This window comes from Panthera uncia (assembly GCF_023721935.1).
Source record: "Panthera uncia isolate 11264 chromosome A1 unlocalized genomic scaffold, Puncia_PCG_1.0 HiC_scaffold_16, whole genome shotgun sequence".
NCBI lineage: Eukaryota > Metazoa > Chordata > Mammalia > Carnivora > Felidae > Panthera > Panthera uncia.
The window spans coordinates 22,181,008-22,199,983 of record NW_026057576.1 but is presented as its reverse complement, the minus strand read 5'-3'; the positions used below and the strand labels follow the sequence as shown (position 1 = coordinate 22,199,983).

The following is an 18,976-nucleotide window of genomic DNA, read 5'->3' as shown; positions in this document are numbered from 1 at the left end:
GGACTCCTCTAGGACAACAAATCTGGTTTTCTGATTGTACTGTGGGCTTCTGCACTCATAGGAGAAGACCCTAGAGCCAAAAGTATAAAGACATGCTGGCCTCACCCTAAGTGAGTGTTTTGTACTCTAGGGGCACCTGACCTCACATGGAACTGTCCCTGGCAGCCATGGCTGAAAATCAGCAGTGAGTGAAGGGATGTGATGTAGGATGCCAGAGACATCTACTAAATGGCGGGGGCAGAAAGTGTACCAGTGAGGGGCAGAAAGGGGGTGCTGAAAACAAGCATCATCTACATCCCATTTTTACTTAGGCTCAGTGCTAAAGGCAGCTCTGTTTGAACTCCCATGAAAGTGGGAGTTAATTATTACACATCCAAGAAGTATTCCTTCTAAGATGATCTCCCATAGCATAATCTCTATGGTGTGTTAAAATGAAATACCAAAAGCGCAGGAAACAAAACATTAAGAAATTGGACTTAGTCAAAATTCAGAACTTTTGAGCTTCCAAGGACACCATCCAGAAAGCAGAACAACCCACTGAGTGGGAGAAACTATACGCAAATCGTATATATGGCTAGACTTGTATATAGATTCTAATAAAGAGATCTTGTCATTCCATAATAAAAAGAGACAGGCAACCTACTAATAATTGGACAAAGGATTTGAATAAACATTTCTTCAAAGGAGATGAACAAGTGACCAATAAGCACACAAAACGATGTTCAACATATATTAGCCATCCGGGAAACACAAATCAAAAAACACAGTGAGATATCATTCCATATCCATTAAGATGGCTATGATCAAAAAGAAAGAAGATAGTAACAAGTGTTAGGGAGCATGTGGAGAAATTGGAACTCTCAAACACTGTCACTGGTATTGCAAATGGTGCAGTCACTTTAGAAACCATCTGGCATTTCCTCAAAAAGTTATACATAGAATTACCATATGACCTAACAATTCCACTGCTAGATATGTACCCAAGAGAAATGAAAAATGTGTCCACACAAAAACCTGCATACGAATGTTCAGAGCAGCATTATCCATAATAGTCAAAAAGTGAAAGCAAATTAAATGTCCATCAAACCAATGATCAACAGAATGTGATGTATGCATAAAATGGAGTCGAATTTGGCAATAAAAAGAAATGAAGTAATGATACAGGCTACAACATGGATAAATCTTGAAAACACTATGCTAAGTGAAAGAAGCCAACCACCTATTGTATGACCTCATTTATAAGAAATATCTAGAAGAGGCAAATAAAGAGACAGAGTAGGTGAGTGGTTGCCTTTGGTTTAAAGAGTTTGGAGGGATATGAGGAGTGACTGCTAATGAGTACAGGATTTGACAAAAATAGTCGAAAATTAGATACTGTTGACGGTTGCGCGATGGTGAATATACTAAAAACCATTGACTTGTACACGTTAAATAGGTGAATTTTATAGTGTGTGAATCAATTTTTAGTAAAGCTGTTATAAAAGAAAATTTTAATGAAAAATCAGGTGGTGCTGGCACAAGATCAACAAGGCAATATTGGTATGTATTGTAATAAATTTATAAGAAATACTGAGCACCGGCTGTATGCAAAATACTATCAATAAAATTATAGAGGAAATACCCAGTGCATAACAATAAGCTAATCTGTCACATTACGTGAGTATTCTGATGCAAGATATGCAAGCCTCATAAACAAAGAAAAGGTTAATAACGTTTCTCTTCAATGTATGCATTTATTCACTTCTTTTAAGTGAAGGAGAGCAATCAAGTTGCATAAAATTAAAATCTTAATTGCTCAGCTTGAGGCTGTATTTTGTAAAGAAGGTTCATAAACACAGCGCATGATCAGAATCTATGGAATGTCCTGAGAGAACATCAAACACAAATGAGTTGCCACAGGATGTTTCCACATAGAATTAAATACTACCGTTACAAGATTAACAAATGATTTATTTATAATTGCAGACTCTTTGTTGAGGAAAAGCTAAACAATATTTCAGTTCTAAGGGGTTCCTAAAATTTTAGCTATGTCTACTATCTCAGGAAAAAAACTCATTAGTTGAGAGACCTCACCTTTCAAGATGAGAATCTAAGATAGATTCATTCTATCATTCATTCTAATGAGGGGGAAATATCCCAAATATCCCTATTCAATGAGCACCTGGCCAATATCCAGCCCCCGAGGAAAGTGAAAATTCTGCTCAGTGACAACACATTATTTAACTCACCAGGGCAATTTAAGATAACACAATGTGACTCACACCTATGCAAGGAAGTTTGTCACGTGAAAGCATTTTTTTCCTTAAGAAATACCTGCTGGCCGTCAAGATAGAAAAAATACATGTCAAATTGTGAGCATGTTTAGAGAATTGCCCTGAGTGATTCTGTGACCATGTGCAAATTAGCTTCCTTCCAGATCTTTGTGGGGGTGACTTCCAAAGGCTTCAAACCAGATACATGGCTTGATGGGAGAAGGTAGCAGTTTTTAATTTGATTATATATGTAACAAATCTATATAATATTGAATATATGATAAAAGTTAAAACTGGGGCACGTGGGTGGCTCAATCGGTTAAGTGTCCAACTTTGGCTCAAGTCATGATCTCAGTTTGTATGAGCCCCGCATTGGGCACTGTGCTGACAGCTCAGAGCCTGGAGTCTGCTTCAGATTTTGTGTCTCTCTACTCTCTCTCTCTGCTCCCTTCCCCACTCATGCTCTGTCTCTCAAAAATAACATTTAAAAAAATGTTTTTAAGTTAAAACTACATGTAATATATGATACATATAATCCATGGAAAATACACGTTTATAATTTATATAAATTATATATATAATATAAATATAAATATATTTATAATGTACACTACATATAGGAAATATATAGTGTATTTATAATTTATAATACAGTATTTATAGAGCATGTATAAATAGTTAAATTTTGAGCAAGGAAGAATCTGTAACACAAAATGCTCACTGTGCCTTTCCACTAGCTGAGTTTGCACTTACGTTTCCCTGGAAGTTTCTCCAGTGCCCTCATGTTAGCACTTCATTTCACACATCCTCCACGGTAGATAGGAGGCAAAGGACATGGAATCCTCTTTTTATCCTCACGCACTAGTTGGTTATCTGAAATGCAAAATAAATGAGAGGGAAAGAAAAAAGTCAAACAAACTGCCAGATTATCTCTGTATAATTTCACACTTGCAATTTTACCTAAAACAGTGATTTTGCTAAAAAGGGAAGTGAGAGGGTCCTAATATGGATTTAAGAGTCCTTTCTTCCCAAGTGGAAACGGCTCCCGCACCCCATTCAACTGTTACGAAGGTCCATACTGCTGTTTCACTTAACATCTTTAATTAGCTCCCCTCTGAGACGCAACAACAAAACTGAGCTCCTGATCATAAAATAAACAGAAAAGATTTGCCTGGAGTCTCAACTAACCAGTAGTTGGTTTCTGCCTCCCCCAGGAAGCTCACTGGACTCCTGCAGCCCCCACTGTCCCTCATTAGCAAGTGTGAGGCATGCCCCGCTTTGAGGGTCTTCCCAGGTGGGGCCCCGTGTGACCTTGCGTTGGGTGTCTTCCCTGCGCTGGCCTAAATTTAGGAAATGCTTCCCAGAATGAATCCCAGCTGGATGCACTTCTCCAGGGCTCTTGTTGCTGCTTCTGGTAAGTGATCGCAGCAGCAAAGGGTATTAAATTTTAAATTATTGGGGATTCTTCTTCCTGTAACTTTGAAATTACTTAGCCTAAACATTTCTTAGGATGAGCTCAGAGCAGAACCCACTGTTCCCTAATCCTCCAGAGAGAGGCTCTGTTCTGACAAGCTTGGGAAGGAAGGAAAAAAAAAAAAAAAGAAAAGAAACCATTATTAAGCCTCTAAATGCCAGAATACTTTCTGTTCTCATCTTACTTAGCCTTTATACCACACCTGTGAGATGTTCATCCTCATCCACTCAAAGACATGCTGAGATGAGGAAACTGAGTCCCCAAGGTCAAGCCACTTATCCAAGGCCACACAGTGTGTACCAGACAGAGCAAGACAGCCGGTCTCTAAAGCAGGGGTTCTCAGCTCCTTCTGAGCCATGGACTTCTCTGAGCATCTGGCGATAGCTACAGACTGCTCCATGCACACATTTCATAAACAAATTTAGAAGCCGGGCACCCCTTGAGGACTAGCCCTGAGCCTGTAGAAATCCGGGCCTCGGAGCTTTCTTTCCTCTTCCCACGCCGCTAGGCTGCCTCCCACGGGACGACGCTGGGGAGGAGGGAAAGGAAATCGCCCGGTATTTAAAACATCTGTTTTTCTCACGCCAAGACGCTTCCACCTACCTTCCCATGGTATTAAATTCTTTATGAGTCCTTTTCTACTGAGCAAAAGCATTTTGATCAGAAACTACTTATAGGAAGCAAAAATTAAAATGATTTCAAAACCTATTCATCAGCCTCCTGTGTTGTTTTCCTCTTCGGAAATCCCACTTGAAGTATTTCTCCAAAAGAACTGAACACAGAATCTCCTAGAGCTGTCTGCACTCTGATGTCCACTGCAGCATTAGTCACAACAGCCGAAATGTGGAAGCAAACTACCAGTCCGTTGACAGATGAATGGACAGAGAAAATGTGGTAGGTACATACAATGAAATAGTATTCAGCCTTCAAAAAGAAGGAAATTCTGCCATGGGCTACAATATTGATGAAACTTGAGAACATTATGCTTACATTACATACATATATACATTACAATACATTCTTGTGAAGTAAGAGTTGTAAACACACACACTCTGAAGAGTAACCACCAGTAACGGTGACCAGAGAACTGGTTTTCAGGTAGTCCCAAACATGAAACACTGAAAGAACATTTTGTTTTCTGTTAGTCCCTCTATATCTAACATAACCATCCCTTGTGCTGAAAATCACTTAGCATCTCGTTTCAAGCTCAAAAATTAATTTTCACAACAGAATACATTACTCCACTAAAAGATTGCTGTCAGTAAAAGGGCCTGTATTTTCAAAGTCCATTAGGGACTGAACTGTTTTGTTTTTTTTTTTTTTTTTTTGGAAAGAGATACAAATGGGTTTCTTCTTTATAAATTAATGTAAATGCAATTTAAAATGCACTAAGCTACTTACTTATTGACACTCTTCTTGGCACAGGGGAGATCATGTTCTAAGCCCCTGCTGATCAGGTCCTGAAGATATCTCTTTCTTCCAAACTCTGCCAGGGTCTCAGCCACCTTGCCACCACTTTCCACTCACCAAGATGGTCCTAATGTTCCCCTAAGCCTGACTAAACTTTACCTGGTTTCTTCCTGACTATGGTACCCTGACTTCCCTTTTCTTAGAACATTTACTTTTGAAAACTTGCAATTGTGAATTCTTTCCCTGCCCCCTGGAGATAAAATCTCTCAGGCTCTTGCCAGGTTTACAACTCAGGAAAGTCTTTCTCAAGGATCAGGAATTGCAATCGTCAAGGAAGATAACAACCCTATCTCCCAGTCTCTGTGAGAGGACAGGGGTCTAACTTCAGTTAAGTGTCAATTAGCAAACACTGAAGACCTAATCACATAGACCCAGCTCCTGCATAATATCCTTAGGTCTCCCTCACTAGCTCACTCTAACACTTAAAAATCCTTCCCCAGGGAGCCTGGGTGGCTCGGTCAGTTAAACATCCACCTTTGGCTCAGGTCATGATCTCACAGTTCATGAGTTTGAGCCCCACGTCGGGCTCTGTGCTGACCGCTCAGAGCCTGGAGCCTGCTTCGGATTCTGTGTCTCTCTTTCTCTGCCCGCCCCCTCCTTGTGCGTGCACGCTCTCTCTCTCTTTCAAATAAGCATTAAAAAAACCTTCGGGGCACCTGGGTGGGTCAGTCGGTTAAGCGTCTGACTTCACTTCAGGTCATTATCTCATGGTTTGTGGGTTCAAGCCCCGCGTCAGGCTCTGTGATGATGGGTCAGAGCCTGGAGCCTGCTTCAGATTCTGTATCTCCCTCTCTCTCTGCCCCTCCTCTATTCATGCTCTGTCTCTCTCTCAAAAATAAAAAATAAACATTAAATTTTTTTAAAAAAATTCTCCCCCAAAGGATGCAAGAATATACAATGGGGAAAAGGCAGTCTTTTCTATAAGTTGTGATGGGAAAACTAAGCAGCTATCTGTAAAAGAATAAAACTAGATCACTTTCTTACACCATACACAAAAATAAACTCAAAATATATTAAAGACCTAAATATATGAGACCTGAAACCATAAAACCCCTAGAAGAAAACATAGGTGGTAGCAACCTCCTGAATATCAGCTTTAGCAACACAGTTATGGATATGTCTCCTCAGGCAAGGGAAACAAAAGCAAAAATAAACTGTTGGGGCTATATTAAAATAAAAAACTTTTGCACATTTAAGGAAACCATCAACAAAATGAAAAGGGAACCTACTGAATGGGAAAAGATATTTGCAAATCATATATCCAATAAGAGGCTAACAATCTAAAATCTCTAAAGAATCAAAAAACCAAACACTCTGATTAAAACATGGCAGAAGACCTGAACAGACATTTTTCCAAAGAAGACAATACTGATGGCCAACAGGCACATGACAAGATGCTCAACATCACTCATCATCAGAGAAATGCAAATCAAAACCATAGGAGATATTACCCTACACCTCAGAATGCGCAGTATCAAAAAACAAGTAAAAAATAGCAAGTGTTGGTGAGGATGTAGGGAAAAGGGAACACATGTGCACTGTTGGTGGGAATGTAAATTGGTGCAACCACTGTGGAAGACAGTATGGAGTCTCCTCAAAAACTTAAAAATAAAAATACCATACAATCCAATAATTCCACTACTGGGTATCTACTGAAAGAAAAGAAAAACACTAATTCAAAGGGATATATGCATCCCTATGTTTATTGCAGCATTATTTATCATAGCCAAGATATGGATGTAACCCAAGTGTCCACTGATAGATGAATAAAGAAGAGGTCATGTGTGTGTGTGTGTGTGTGTGTGTGTGTGTGTGTGTGTGTGTATAATATATATAGTGGAATATTGCTCAGCCATAAAAAAGAATGAGATCTTGCCATTTGTGACAACATGGATGGACCTAGATGGTATTATGCTAAATGAAATAAATCAAAGATAAATGCCATATGATTTCACTTATATGTAGAATCTAAAACACAAATGAATGAACAAACAGACTTTTAAATACAGAGAACAAATTGGTGGTTGCCATAGGGGAGGTGGGCAGGGGGGCAAAACCGATATAAAATAAATTGAGATGAAAACTACAGCATAGGGAATATAGTCAATAATGTATGGTCAATAACATTGTATGGTGACTATATTTATCATGGTGAGCACTGAGCAGTGTATAAAATTGTTGAATCAATATGTTATACACACCTAAAACTAATATAGGACTGTATGTTAACTTTACTTCATAAATACATACATACACACACACATACATAAAAAGTCCCATCTTCGGTTTGAATGGAATTGCTTTCAATCTCTCTCCCCTATTGCTATAGTCTTGAATATAGTCTTCCTTGCCTGTACCTTTGTTGAGTGCAGTTTTTCTTTGACACTGCACCTCTCCAGAACCACTACCATCCACTCCATTTTTTAGGCCCTTCTTTAGGACTAGAATCAGAATAAAATGATGGAATTTGAGTAAACTTAGTGAAACACAAAGAGATGAATTGATGTATTTTCAAAAAGCCATTACAAAATTGTTGATCAGTCCGTATGCTTCACGCACAGACATACACTATATGCCTACAAATATATCAATCCTCTGAGGTTTTTAAATAGGCTTAGAAAAGAGTCATTAAGGGCATATACCGGAATGATTAAAAATGGTCATTTCTAGGCAGCAAGATAATGGAATTTTTCTTTTCTTCTATAAGTAGGCCATATTTTCTAAATTTTCTACAAAGAATTGCATGTGGGGGCAAATTTTTCTAATGGGAAAAAAGGGAAGATTTCAAATAGTAAAAAGAATTCTCAAATGCTATCCCTCAAAATAATCACACTAGCTTTTCTTTTTGCCAGCTTTCCTCCTAAGTATTGTGGGTCGGAAACAGACAATGCTAACAAAAAATATTACAAATGTATTCGCTGCTCTGAATACTAGTTTTTCATTCCTGGATGTTTCTTAGAAAACTAAAGCCTTCCGACCTTTCTCTTTGATTCTCATATGGTGAGTCCATGTAGGACCTACTGCATAGGTCCTGTGTCCTCCTCTGGTCCAGGCAAGTGTCTACCACACAGAAGTATCTGAATTCAATGCTGCAGACCTCTAAAAAGCCTCCTCAAGCCCCCTGAAGAAGCTACCATTCCCTCCAGTGAGTGATTTATATCTCAGATGTCAAAGACGCAGTAGGGCTCTACCCCCGCCCCTGGCCTCAAAGTTCACAGGAACGAGGACCACTCATGTCATTCTGTCCCTCTCAAGTGAGCCAACTGACTGCCCAGAAGGGCAGATGTGAGCTCATATTCTCAAAGGAAGAGAACCTGGCACTTGTTAAGGTCAAACTGTAAACAAGCTAATGCTCATCTATGGGAAGAAATTGTGGCCAGGGATGAGAGAATAAGGGGTCAACTCTATTTACAAACACTTCTAACAAATACCATATGATTTCACTCATATATGGAATTTAAGATACAAAACAAACGAACATAAGGGAAGGGAAGCAAAAATAATATAAAAACAGAGAGGGAGACAGACCATAAGAGACTCTTAAATACAGAGAACAAACTGAGGGTTGCTGGGGAGGTGTTGGATGTGGGGGATGGGCTAAATGGGGGATGGGCGTTAAGGAGGACACTTGTTGGGATGAGCACGGGGTGTTATATGTAAGTGATGAATGACTGAATTCTGCTCCTGAAATCATTATTACACTATATGCTAACTAACTTAGATTTAAATTTTTAAAAAATTAGTTGTATAAATTTATTTTTACCTAAGGAGAAGAAGGAATACATTGTGAGTAAAATAAAATGGAATAAGATACCTAAAAATAACAAAATAAATAAAATTAAAATAAAACACTTACATTAAGACCACAGAAGGGAATCTCCCTGCTTTGGAGTCAGACTCCTGGGTGGCCCTATGCCTATTATTTCAAATGGCGTCCCCTGCACTTAAGTAGGACACAGACTAATTAGAGCCCTGAAAAAAGCAACCAAACTGCACCAGGATTAACCAATATCTACAAGGAGAAATTTGGGAAGAATTAATCTCTGTAATAGGAAGCAGGAATAAGTCCTTGGCAAGGCAACACTTAACAGTGGAGAAGGAAAATTATTTATTCAAAAAGCCTAAGGAAACTATAGGATCTCCACTGGAAAGATGGAAAACCCCAAGCTCCAGGGAAAGCCAGGTTGAGGTAGCTATTTACAAAAGTTCTTTGCACTAAGCAGAAACAATGTAGCCTGAGTCCTCATCCTAGGAAATATCAGGTGCCAGAGAAAGAAGGCTCTCCTCCACAGAGAGAAGCATTTAACAATCACAGGTCCCCAGACTCTAATAACCAGCCCCTTGGTGCCACATGTGTTCTCATAGTCTGAATTTTGGGGATTTTAGGAAGGAAATCTGGTGCATAATCAACAACATTGTATAACATCTCCAGCGGGGTCTGGGGCAACATCTCATTAATTTTTTTTAAGCAAAACACATGAAGAGTCACACTAAATAGTATAAATAAAGGATATAGATAAATAGACTCACATCAGTTCAAGTTTTGCTGCCAGATGGATTATGGAAAAAAGAATTCAATTTCGTGAGGTTTGGGGGTTTCAGAAATGTCCATAACGGATTGTGGAGCTGAATTTTTTAATAGGTCTGTCTTTCCCGCCAGAGACTGAGAATCGTGCCTTATTTATCTTCCCCACTACCTGGCTGATGACTGGTACTCAGCAGGCATGTTGAATTTAATTGATTAACCCCAGGCTTTCCGTCTCGGCGCCTCTCCAAAGCTCTGGATGCCCAGAGAGACCCACAAAACAAGAGCAGGGGGTACTCTGCTCAATGCACTCTGAGCCTCTTTAAATTGAAGGAGTTAAAAACCAAGCAAATTTTCTGCCTGCTTTTCACTTCCCCAATTTCAAGTGCTGCCATTGTGATCACAAAGGCCAAGAATTCGGTTTCTGCAGTATCATGTTGTTGGGAGGTTTGAGAGCAATGTTCTGGAAAACCCTCATGAAATGACAAGGATGCCTCATCTGGGGAAACTAGTCGCCATAATTATTAATGCCCGTCCTTTTGAAGGTAGCAGCCTGGAGGCAAAGGGAATGACTGAAGGCATAGCGGGAATGGCAGTTTTCACCTCCCTCCCTGGGCAGGCGAGATTTCTGGGGGGACGCTTCTCTGAGCCAGGCTTCTGTGCACGGCCTCCTCGGCACCGCCCTGTCTGCCTCTCCCCCTCACCACTGCCAGAAAAGGAAAGGCCATCAGCTCAGCCCTGCCTCCTCTGTGTCTCCCTGGAAGTCACCGGAGGTCTGGAAATAGATGCGTCCTGTTGTTCTCTATGGTCCCAGTCCTTTATCATGGGGGACAAGGTCACCCTACTTCCTGGCAGTACTGGTAGCACAATTAGTCTTCTGTTTCATGAGGAAGAGAGTGTGACTTTAAACTTTAAGGCAAGGAAGAAAACACAGATTTTAGAACTAAATAGTTAAAGGGGTGCCTAGGTGGTTTGGTCAGGCAAGCATCCAACTCTTCTTTTTTTTTAGTTCAATTTATTTATTTATTTGCAGGAGGAGGCGGGCGGGTGCAGAGGGAGGGGAGAGAGAGAATCCTAAGCAGGCACTGGGCTGTCAGCACAGAGCCCAACACAGGGCTAGAACTCACTGTGAGGTCACGACCTAAGCCAAAATCAAAAGTCGGAGGCTCAACTGAGCCACCCAGGCGCCCCAAGCATCCACCTATTGATTTGGGCTCAAGTCATGGTCTTACAGTTCACGAGTTTGAGCCTCGCATGGGGCTCCATGCTGACAGTGCAGAGCCCTGCTTGGGATTCTCTCTCACCCTCGCTCCCTGCCCTTCCACTGCATTCTCTCTCTCTCTCAAAATAAATAAGCTTTTTTAAAAATTATAAAATTCAATATTTAAAGCAATGAGGACACCAGAAAAAGCAGCTGGGAGTAGGGAGAGCATCACAGTCAAACAGGCCAACTGGGTATTCCTACCTGCTGACACCGCGGGCTGGTCCTTTGATACGCAACAACTGTCTGATCTAGAAAACTCAACATGAAGAAATTTAAATGTGGAGAATACGTTCATTCTCTAATGGCCATACTGCAAGTACTTTTTTTAAGTTACCTTATGCTTGCATTACCTAGTTAAATGCCTCACGTCTATTTTTCGGTTTTACTTTTTTGCAGTGTTCCTTAGTGTATACATATACACAGCTCAAATCAAGCAAGCAAACAAGCAATGAAATAGATTATATAGGGAAAAATTAAGTCTCCAGTACCACTCCTGTTCCAAGGGCCCTGGCCTCAAGTTCTTTTTTTTTTTAATGTTTATTTATTTTTGAGACAGACAGAGCATGAGCAGGGGAGGACAGAGAGAGAGGAAGACACAGAATCTGAAGCAGGCTCCAGGCTCCGAGCTGTCAGCACAGAGCCTGATGTGGGGCTCGAACTCAAGAGCCTTGAGATCATGACCTGAGCTGAAGTTGGCACCCAACTAACTGATTGAGCCACCCAAGCACCCTCCCCCGCCAAGTTCTTCTTTTCAGAGGAAACTACTGTGGCTAGATTTGGGATTCTTCCAGAAATAGTCTCTACATATATAAGGCTGTATCACTTTTCAAATGTATGCTCTATGGCACTGTACACACTATTCCACATCTTGTTCCCTCTCTTCAAATGCATTGAAATTATTAATATCCCTCTATGCTTTCAGCATGCTACCCTCTTCTGCAACATGCACAGGCCTTCAGACTTCTTCAGGGACTCCCACTGCCTATATCTGAAGACCTCAGCTTGGCATTCAGGGCTGGTCTGCTACTTTCTAACCAACCCCCATAGATGCTGCTATGAATTGAATTGGGTCCCCCCAAAAAGACTTTTAAATCTTAACCACCAGAATCTGTGAGACCTTATCTGGAAATAGTCTTTGCAAGTGTGGTTAAGATGAGGTCGTATTGGAGTAGAGGGAGCCCTTATTCTAAAGTGACTGTTGTCCTTGTAAGAAAAGAAGAACTACAGAGACCTACATGCAGAAATGGAAGGTCATGTGAAAAGACACAGGAAGAATTCTGTGTAAGGATGGAGACAGAGATTGGGGTGAGGCATCTACAAGCCAAGGAACACCAAACATTGCAAGAAACATCAAAAGATAGAATAGAGGCATGGAACAATTCTCCCCTGCAGCCTTCAGGAACAGCGTGGCCCTTCTGCCATCTTGATTTTGAATTTCTGGGCTCCAGAATGATGAAAGGATAAATTTCCATTGTTTTAAGCCACTCAGTTTATGGCATGTTGTCAGAGCAATTCTGGGCAGCTAATACAATACCTTTGAGCTTTTCTTCTTCCCTAATGTTTCCACCACAATGGACAACACTTGCCTCCCTCTCCTTTTCCTACCTACTCCTCACAACCCTGTCAGCCAAGCTGAGTGGCTCTTTCTCCAGAATCTTCCTTGAACCTTCAGGCCGCTTTTTCTCTGGCCTCCCCTGAACTACTTATTTGTGCTCTGCATAATTGTTCCCTTGAGTTCTATTGTCTCATGTGTGCACGTCTTTCCTCCTCAACCAGACCGAAGTTCCTTGAGTATCGAAACTGTGTTTTACTTTTTTCTTGATCCAGGATGGACTTGCAGTGTATATTCAACAAGCAATCCTTGATACGATAGTGTTAAAAGGTTACTAACTTCTGGAAATGAAAAGAAAAGAGCCCTCTGAGATTCTTCATTAGGCTTTCCACAGTATGTTCAATGTCTCGAATCTAATACGATGAAAGAAAATCTATTAAAAAGGCATTTATTCTTCACTGCATTTCAAATGTAAAATGGATTCCTTGTTGTTGTGTTGTGGGGTTTTTTTATATGAAATTCAAGTGAGGATAATCATTACAAAGTTCACTATTACAAGTAGTAAATTATATACTAAAGTATAAGGTGACTCATGAAAACCAAATATAAATTACCAGAAATACATTTATTTTATTGTAAGACAATACCTCATTTTTTTATAATCTGCAGAAAAAGGAATCTAAAATAATAAGGACAAGGACAACATTAATGGAACCCTAACAGGCAATTGATTTAGAAAGTCTGAGAAAGTGCCCAGCCAACTTCAGACATTACTGGAATAAGAGAAGTGAGTGCATACTTATCAATAGACCAGTACTAATGACCATTGGATTTACCTAGATGCAAACTTCCTTCTCACAAAATTATTTTAGGAGTACTGCAGATCCTAGAATCAAATAATCTTATGAGTCAGAAAGGACCTTGAAATTCAATATCATGTAATCTCTTACCCCATATAGAATCTCCTTCCCTTCCTCCCTGAATTTCCATCAAACCTTTGACAAACAGTTGACAACAGAAAGCTGTGTTGAAGGTCCCTGGAATCTGTTCCAACTGTGCATCCTGAAGGAGAACGCCTAGAGAGAGACCCCTCAACTCTACCTCCTCACCCTCAGCTTTAAGTCTCAACAGGAAGATTTCACATCAGAAAAAAAAAAAAAAAAGATGAATGGTAATTCTTTACCTGAGTCACCAGTCAGGTCAGCCATCTCTTGGCCCTTGAGTCCTCAGAACCACCTCTCCAACAGGTCACTTCACATTTCCTACCAAGCATCACCTGTAAGATCAGGTACTTCTGAAAAAAACAAGGGTTTGCTCACTGCACCCAGCAATGGCATATTTCACTCACACAAAGGCTGTGGGAGTGAAAGAGCAGGTTATGGAATCCTACAGCTTAGACCTAATGGGTTTCAGAATGACTACTATTGAGTCATTCCAGAAGCATCTGGATATCTAATCAGCATCTCGTCTTAAAATGAGACCTCAGCTAGGGTGGGTTATAAAGAAAAAGCATAATAGACCATGTATTAGTTTCTGACACTGCATAACAAATTATCACAATTTAGCAGCTTTAAAAAAAACCATATTTATCTACTTCTACAAATCAGAAGTCGAGGCACAGCTTAGCTGGGTCCTCTGCAAGGCTGTTACCATGGTTTCAACCAAGGGTTCAGTTCTCCTCTGGTGTCATGACTGGCAGTAAATCTATTTCCAAACTCCTTCATGTTGTTAACCAGAGTTCATTTCTTTGTGGCTGTAACACTGAGGTCCCTGGTTCTTATTGGCTATTGACTGGAGGCCACTCTTAGCTCCTAAAGGCTGCTCACAGTTCTGCCACTCGGCCCTCTCCTTAGCCTTCTGAGAACATGGCAGACTGGTTTTTCAAAGCCAGCAAAGGGAAAAGAGCAAGTCTGCTAGTAAGAAACTTATTTTACCTGATGTAATCAGTCATCACATAGTGACATCCTATCGCCTTTGCCATATTCTGTTTGTCAGAATATTAGTCACACGTCCTAGCCCATACCCAAGGAGAGGGGTTTTTACGAGAGCTTGAACATCAGAAGTTGTGGTCATTGGAGGATTGCCTTAGAGTCTGTCTACCAGAGCCCCAACAATCCATATTTTTTAAAGCTCTCCAGTGACACCGATGTTTAATCAATCAGTCTTCAGAACTATTGTTAAAAGATACAGTAGAGAAGACAACACAGGGGGGAGATTACTTTGCTGTTGTAGTTTTCAACCTGGACTGTCCCTTAGAATCGAAAATACCCATGGAGTATTTTCAAATTCTGCACCCAAACCCATCAGATCAGAATATCTGGAAGTGGATTTGTTTTTTTCAAACACCACAGGTGTTTCCAAAGTGCAACCAAAGCTAAGAAACACTGTTTTACTGGAACAGTGGGGAGTCAGAGTCAGTCTTAATGGAAAAAGGTAATCCTTGGGGCAAGTTTTGAAAAACAAGTAGATGTTTTCTAGGTGAAACACAGGAGTGACAAGTGATAAGGCAGTGACATTTATAGTAATTTCATGAACTTGGTGGAGTCAGAGAAGGGAATGAATGTAGGAGGCAGCACTGATAAGACTTTGTGCCAAATGTAAGGTTAACAAAGAAGGAGGAATCTCAGATTACTTCCAGACCTCAAGTTTAGATGCGTGAGAGAGCATATAAACCACTGAGAGAATCAAGAGGAGAAGCTGGTTGGAGGATGAGAGGAGGTAGAGACACTGAGCTCTGTTCTAAATACGTCAACTTGTACACATGTTTAAAGGCATTTTACTTTAACTTGTACTAATGCTCCATTGCTTGCTGAGTCCATTTAATATAGATGGGGCCTTGCCAACATTTTCCCAATTCATTTACTCTTCTGTTTTCTATTTTCCATAGGATTTAGCTGCCCAGAACAGAGTCATGTGAATTTCATATTTACCTCTATTTCCTACCCCAAAACGTCATTTATTATTTTACTAGTGACACAACCCCTTGAATGACCCTTCCCACCATTAAATGTCAAGTGATTATTTTGCAATGCTAGCTATTAAATTTTAATGTGTGTTGATTTAGCAATTACAAAGGTGTTAAGATTTTTGAGAACCATAATAATTAAATCCTTTTCTAAAAATCCTTTTTAATGTGTTCAACTTGAGTTCCTCAGTACTCCCTTCTAAAGGCAAGTAGCCTCCCACAGAAATGAAGAAAGACTGAACAGTTCTCTGATGAATGATTGATGAATGATTATTTCCAAAATTTATAGAATCTAGCATTGTACACTATGTTGTGCAGTGGTTAATTATCCAATTGAATGATGTCAATGTTTCTTTGCTTATTTACACATTAATCAGAAGTCTGACTAGTGTTAAACCTTGGAAGAATTTTATGTGCATTTGCACATAAAAATGTGGACTAAAACTCCTTCCCGCAATCTTAAAGTGTTATCAATTACTGGTCTTTAACGATTCAATGAAAACATAATCACTGCCTCTTCTCATAAACATTAGCCATAATAATATGTATTTTTTTTAAATGCTATAACTCAGCACCCCTAATTCTCATCACTTTTTAAGGCATTTTTCCCTAAAGTATAATCATTTTTCAGAACTTCTCTAAGAAAATCACAAAGAAACCTTTCTAAAATCAAAGGAGCGCCTGGGTGGCTCAGTCGGTTAAGCACCTGACTTCAGCTCAGGTCATGATTTCTCTGAGTGACTTCGAGCACTGTGTCCGGCTCTGTGCTGACAGCTCAGAGCTAGGAGCCTGCTTCAGATTCTGTGTCTCCCTCTCTCTCTCTGCCCCTTCCCCACTCACAGTCTGTCTCTCAAAAACTAATAAACATTAAAAAAATTAAAATTAAAACCATAACATGTAGACAACAAGATATTTAAGATAGTGCTTGAAGGCTTTTTAAGATAAGAAAATTACTGTTACTTTCTGCATACGAAAATAGAAATGTATCAAAACCTCAACCTCATATTTTAGAGGTGAATATCAAGGGAGATCTTTAAGGTGAGACGGAATTCCCAAAAACATTACTAACTGAAAACTCTTGGGGAAAGTAATAAATTGTGATTCAATAATACTTTCCCTTCATCATTATTAAGAATGTTCTTAAGTAGCCACAAGGTACATTTTGCTATCAAAGAAAGTGATGAGGTGTTCATAGCAAGATTAGTTTGGGAAACAAATAAATCTTCCCATTAAACTTAGAAGAACACCATACCCTGAAGGTCCCATAAATTAGGTGAGTGTGACTCAGTGAGAAGCCAAAGTGGAAAATCTATCCTGTAGGATTTTTCATTTGTAAAACACTTTGATTTTTAAAGCATCATTACAGCATTATCACATTTTATCTCAAAATCATCCCTATGATGGGCAGATGCTCATTGTTCAGAAAGAAAGGGTGGAAGCAAGGTTTGTAATAGGCCAATACATTTTGAAACTATCTTCATCGAGGTGAAAGCATTTCCTGTATGATAAGGACAGTCATTCACTTCAGACCACTAGGGCCTGAGGTCAGAGGGGAGTGACTACACACAAAAGCCAATTTACAGCTTTTCTCCTACTCACAAGACAGCCAAGCAGCAGACACTAGGGAGACTCTGGTTCCTCCTTCAGCTGGAAGTAACTTTGCTAAAGGAAAGAATATCCCTGTTATCTAATAGCTCATTTCATTGTTCTTTAAGTCCACTTTCCTCTGTCCCTCACTTCTCATCCCTCTTTCATCAACTCAAGGCAGAGCCTCTCAGAACTCCAGAAAGCCCTGGGCCATTTCCATTGTTTTAGGCTCCCGGCATAATAAGACATAAAGACAATCCAAAATAGGATGACAAAGTTATTATTTAAAATTAATTCTTCTAGGAAAATAAGCCTATGAAGAGATGCTCAACACCATATATCATTAGGTTAATTGCAAATTAAAACAATAAGATACCACCACGTACCTGTGAGAATGGCCAAAATCCCAACACTGATAACCCCAAATGCTGGCGAGGATGTGTGGCAACAGGAACTCTCACATATTGCTGTTGGGAATGCAAAATGGTACCACCAGTGTGGAAGATAGTTCAGCGGTTGCTCACAAAACTAAACATACTTTAACCAGCAGTTATGTTCCTTGATTTTACCCAAATGAGTTGAAAACTTACAGTCACACAAAAACCTGCACACATGATTATACCATCTTTATTCATAATTTCCAACAGTTGGAAGCAACCAAGATGTCCTTTATTAGGTGAAGAGAGAAGTAAACCTGATACATCCAGGTAATGGATTGTTCATAATAAAAAGAAATGATAAAAAATACAAGGAGGAACCTTAAGTTCATATTACTAAGTGAAAGAAGCCAATCTGAAATGGCTACACACTATATGATTCCAACTATAAGACATTCTGGAAAAGGCAAAATTATGGACACAGCAAAAAGTTCAGCAGTTGCCAAGAGTTAGTATAGAGAGAACAGATGACTTTTAGGGCAGTGAAACTATTCTATACAATACTATAATGACACATACATTTCACTATATATTTATCAAAACTCATAGAATATACAACATCAAGAATGAACCCTCATGTAAACTATAGTCTTAGGGTGATAATAACATGTCAATATAGGCTCATCAATTGTGACTCCGGTGCAGAATATTGACAGTAGGGGAGGCTGTGTATGTAGTGAGGGTAAGGGGTATATGGGAACTCTCTATTTTAGGCTCAGTTTTGCTATGAACCAAAAACTTTTCTTAAAAAAATCTATTTTTAAAAATTAATGCTTATAGCGCACGCACACACACACACACACGCACACACACATACAAATACAAATGTATAACTTCATTGAGAGAGAATGTCAAAACTCAGTTTGAGGCCTATAGCAGTCAGTATTGGCAATTACAAATAACACTTTAGCAAAAATAATTTATTAAAGAATATTTGTTAGTTTGCAGAAGTTATAGAGAAACCAGAGAACTAATTGTAATAACGTACGTCTTAAAACAACTCAGAAGCAATATGCAGTCACAGGAGAGACTCCACCACTGCCATCAGCTGCTTGGTCCTAAACACACAGGGACTGAATGCCAGAAACTCTGCCTCAAATGTCCCATAAGAACCAAATGCCTCTGCCATCACTTCCCAGATCAGTCTTCCCACAGCTACTTCCTTATGTTGCTTCCTTCCCTAAGTCCTACACATATACATCTGACTGTAGCACCTAAGTCACAGTTTGGCACCCTAACCACAAAAGGTTTGAAAATAAATTCTAATTCTGTCATGAGAAAGTGGGACTACCAATGCAAGAAACTATCATTACACCTAGAAATCTGGAAGATAACTTGGGTGTCAACTTATAGCAGTTAGACTTAATATGGGACAGGTTGAGCCTGGAAAAGAACAAGAAGGAAGGAAGGAAGGAAGGAAGGAAGGAAGGAAGGAAGGAAGGAAGGAAGG

At 39.7% G+C, this 18,976-nt stretch overlaps 1 long non-coding RNA gene across 2 annotated transcripts in view; it reads right to left on the bottom strand.

Moving 5' to 3' along the window:
- The window catches only part of LOC125933782 (uncharacterized), an 84,541-nt gene that overhangs the window by 55,684 nt on the left and 9,881 nt on the right, over positions 1 to 18,976 (bottom strand). The window contains exons 1-2 of one of the 2 annotated variants that reach the window (XR_007461100.1): positions 13,721 to 13,827; positions 3,006 to 3,125 (exon numbers count right to left, since the gene is read on the bottom strand). This is a non-coding gene — a long non-coding RNA (uncharacterized LOC125933782). Of the gene's footprint in view, positions 1 to 3,005; positions 3,126 to 13,720; positions 13,828 to 18,976 lie in introns of those variants that run through there. The other variant, XR_007461101.1, reaches the window with a different exon arrangement.